Source organism: Dioscorea cayenensis, chromosome 16 (genome assembly GCF_009730915.1).
Source record: "Dioscorea cayenensis subsp. rotundata cultivar TDr96_F1 chromosome 16, TDr96_F1_v2_PseudoChromosome.rev07_lg8_w22 25.fasta, whole genome shotgun sequence".
In the NCBI taxonomy this organism is placed as follows: Eukaryota; Viridiplantae; Streptophyta; class Magnoliopsida; order Dioscoreales; family Dioscoreaceae; genus Dioscorea; species Dioscorea cayenensis.
In genome coordinates, this window is record NC_052486.1 from 13,179,669 (window position 1) to 13,183,696 (window position 4,028).

Sequence of the window (4,028 nt, forward strand, 5' to 3'; positions counted from 1 at the left end):
ATACAGGAAATGTTCAATCCGTATCCATACGAAGGCTTGTTCGACCAAGAGAAGGACAATGAAGAGATCATGAAGCTTGGTTCGATGGAAGAAGTCCCATCTACTCTGGGGATCTTGAAGAAGGTGCTCCAAAAATTGAAGAGGGCTAGGAGACACCACCGGAAATACTCCAAGGATGTTGGAGACATGCATGAACCAAACAAACTGGGTGAATCATTGCTAAGTAGTCCCAAGCCCAACAATTCAGCCTCTATCCTTAAGATATTTTGCTCATCATGTTTCCAAGCCATGGGTAAGAGGGAAACTTTCATCTATGAGCCCCCGTGAGTTAAGACAAGGTACATCAAGCTAAGTGACATTAAACAAGCGTTTCTTGGGAGGCAACCCAAGTGTTTACTGTTTTCTTAATTTGGTAGTTTAGTGTTGCTTGAATAAATTGTTGAGTGTTGGTGTCTTGATGTTTTATATTTCTGCTGTGATTTTATCGTGGGTTTTCAAGTTCATCGTGTGTTTTCATGTGATTTTTGCGAAGTTTTGGCTGTTTGAGCTATTTCTCATGTTTTTCACCGGTAAAAATTGCATAATAGGGCAGGCTCTGAGTGTGTAAACATGTTCAGAAATTTTCAAAAGAGCCTGTAGAATTTTTTAAGGCATCCAGAGAAAACACACGGGGGTGTGGAATTAACACACGCCCGTGGTTTTGTATTGCGAGCTCATCCAGAGAAGACATAGGGGCGTGGACTCGCACCTGTGAATGACCATGCAATCCTCGCATGCCTGTGGGTAATTTCCACACGGGTGTGTGAATTCCTGCAGAGATTAGCAGTTTTTCCCGAAAGCACACTGGGGCATGGACTCGCCCTTGTGGGCGACCTTGGGAAAATCGCACAGGCGTGGGTAATTTTTGGACGCCTGTGCGAATCCCTACAGAGGAGCTCTCTTCATCCCGAGAAGTAACAGGGGCATGCACTTGTCCCTATGAGTTGGGCTTGTGAATGCCCATACCCGTGTGGAATTCCACACGGTAGTGCAGAACACTTAGCAATTTTTCTCGGATGTCCAGAGCAGCCACACAGGCGTGCGACTGCCCCTGTGGGTCGGGCGCACGGCTGTGGGTATTTCTCACATGCCCGTGTATTTGCGTTCAAAGGAGTGAGTGTTTTCCTGAGACCACAGAGGGGCATGCACCTACCCCTGTGAAGCTTTTCTGTGGAGGCGCACGGGCATGGGTAATTTTTGCACGCCTGTGTGGATGCGCAAAATTCCAAGAGACGCGAGTTTTTCTTTAAAATCTTTGTGGATCCTCTTCTTCTTCATCTCCAATCACCCGAAAACCATTCCTGATCAACTTCTCTGCCCTTCACCGTTAGTTTTGGAGGATTTTTCATCACATTTCATGCCGATTTTCGAAGTATTATCATCTATTTCATCGATAACCACTTTTATCCTCTTTTCTTCACAATTCTTGGGTTTTGTTTGGATTAAAGATCTTGAGTTATGCCAATTTTCATAATATAATGTCTTATGCATGTTTAGGAAGCCCTTAGGGACGGTTTTAAGTTGAATTTTTGGAGAATTGGTCCACAATCCTGGGTTCTCACACCCCGAAGATCGACACAGGCGTGGGTCATTTCGATAAGCCCGTGTGGAATTCTGCAGTTTGCTATTTCTGAGTTTATTTGATTGTTTCTTCTTCATTTATCGCACGAATGGCACCGCACACATTGAGGCAAGAAGTCAAGTGCCCTAGGGAGCCTTCGCCCTGGCTAGCATACATTATATTTCCGAATCCTGAACATCAAGCTCATTTCGAGCGGCTATCAGGGCTTAGGTTTGGACAATCCCGGTTCGTGGACCTGAGTGTGCAAAGTGGTGTCCAGCGGGGTGATAAGTTAATCAGGGAGTTGGAGGCGTTGATGGCCGTAGGAGGCTGGCAGAGGTTGTTATCTATATCAGAGCCAGTTTTGCGGCCGCTAACTTTAGAGGTGATGGGGACTTTTTAGTTTGTGGATGACATACAGTTTAGAGTGTTCGGTCATCAATTTGCTATGAGTATTTCTAAGTTTTTAGTTCATATGGGCTTGTATGATGAGGCATATATAGAAACCGAGGAGTATGGACATCTACCAACAGATTACTTTAGCACCTTGAGCCCACAGTAGGCTTATCAGGTCTTGTGCGGACAGGGCCACATGAACCGGGAGTATCCAAGGCCACATGTTTGTCTCGACTGAGCTACAGATATTTATTCACTGTCATTAGCAGATCTGTGGATGGGCGAGGTGATAACACTAGTACTCTGAGCCGACAGAGTCTGTTTTATCTATATTCCATGGCTACGTCTGTGCCTATTCATCTGGGCCACGTTGTGGCGGATTACATGCGATACCAGGGCCAGAACAGGAGAGTAGGAGTATTATTTGTTGGTCCCTATATTACTAAACTTATTCTTGGGATGGGTCTCGGTGATGCTCTTCGGGATATCGATCAGACAGTTATTCCCTCTACTCTTGGACTCGATACTCTCAGGATGATGGGAGTGGTGCACATATATGGCCCTAGAGCTTACATTTTAGCCACTACCACCACTGAGAGCGGCGAGTGCGGTAGGGATACAGTGGAGGGTTCCGCACCGACGGTGACTGAGACCACAGGGTGCCCAGGTACCCTTTTAGGAGCCTATGATCGTATAGAGAGGCTCGAGAGCACTGTGAGTGTATTGCGGTTTGAGATCATCGAGATGCGGTCAATATAGTCAGCACAGTATGTTGATATGATGGCCCGTTTCGATTTCTTACGACAGCTATTGAGAAGTAGACCCCCAACCCCTCCAGCATCTTCTTCACAACCTCGACTGGCAGCCCTTGATCTAGCACCACCAGCAGCAGTTGATCTAGAGCACAATATCAGCACTTGATTTTTATTTTCCTCGTCTTTTACTTCCGCATTTGATCTTGGACTTGTATACTCAGAAATGACTTCCTTCTGAGTTTATTTTGTATCTCGAGTTGTATTTATTTTCTTATCTTTTATATACTCGAGTTATTTTTGTTTTGAGCTTCACTAAACCCCCCATGTATGCGTGCAGCTGGTCTTGTCATCATGGAAATTGAGACTTTGTCATGGACACGGCCAAGATGTTTCGGCACTTGGCCATGTGAGCTTCACAACCCGTTGGAAAACCACTCCCAAGGAGTTAGCTCCATAAAATGCAATAGTATGAGTCAGGGGAGTATTGTTTTGATTGCTTCTCCCACATCTGAATCTAATTGATTTACATTATAAATGAGCTTGCATGTGTACATTGGGGACAATGTACCACTTAAGTGTGGGGTGGAGTTTCATAGTGCACGCATCTCGTTTATACTAGTTTTGATTGATATACATGCTCACATAGCCAATGGCGGTTCACTTTAGTTGCATTGATTGTATTCTTGAGTTTAGGAGAATTTTCAACATTGAATGTTTTAATGCTCTAGTTTTTGCTTGAATTTCAAGGAATTTTTCCCTGATTGACACTTGTTGCACTATTCACTCTTTGAACTCTTTTGGAAACTCATGTTTGATGTCTAAGGGACTAGTTTTATTTGTTTCTTGTGTTAATTCTAAAAAAAATGGAAAAATGAGAAGAAAGAACAAAATAGTTTTGTTGTTTAGTTGTGCTTGTTGGGTGGAAAGAGCTACCACCTATGATGTATGAAAGCTACTCTCATAAGTCAGATACTAGTTATGCCCTAATGAGAGAAAGAGCTATCTCATGGGATGTGTGAAAGCTACCACCCCTGTAGAAAGAGCTACCACCTCGAAAGTGTGAAAGCCACCTTAGCGGCCACTTTGGAAAGGGCTACCTTAGAGGATGTGTGAAGCTACTACCCTTTTTGAATTTTTGTTATCTTTTGTAGATAAATAAGTCCCTTATACGTAGAACTTTGAGGAGTATACTTTGGGTTGACTTGAGTGAGTTCACACACTTATACGATTTCGGATTTGTTGTCCTTTTTTATTCAAGTTTTTGGCTAGAGCATTGA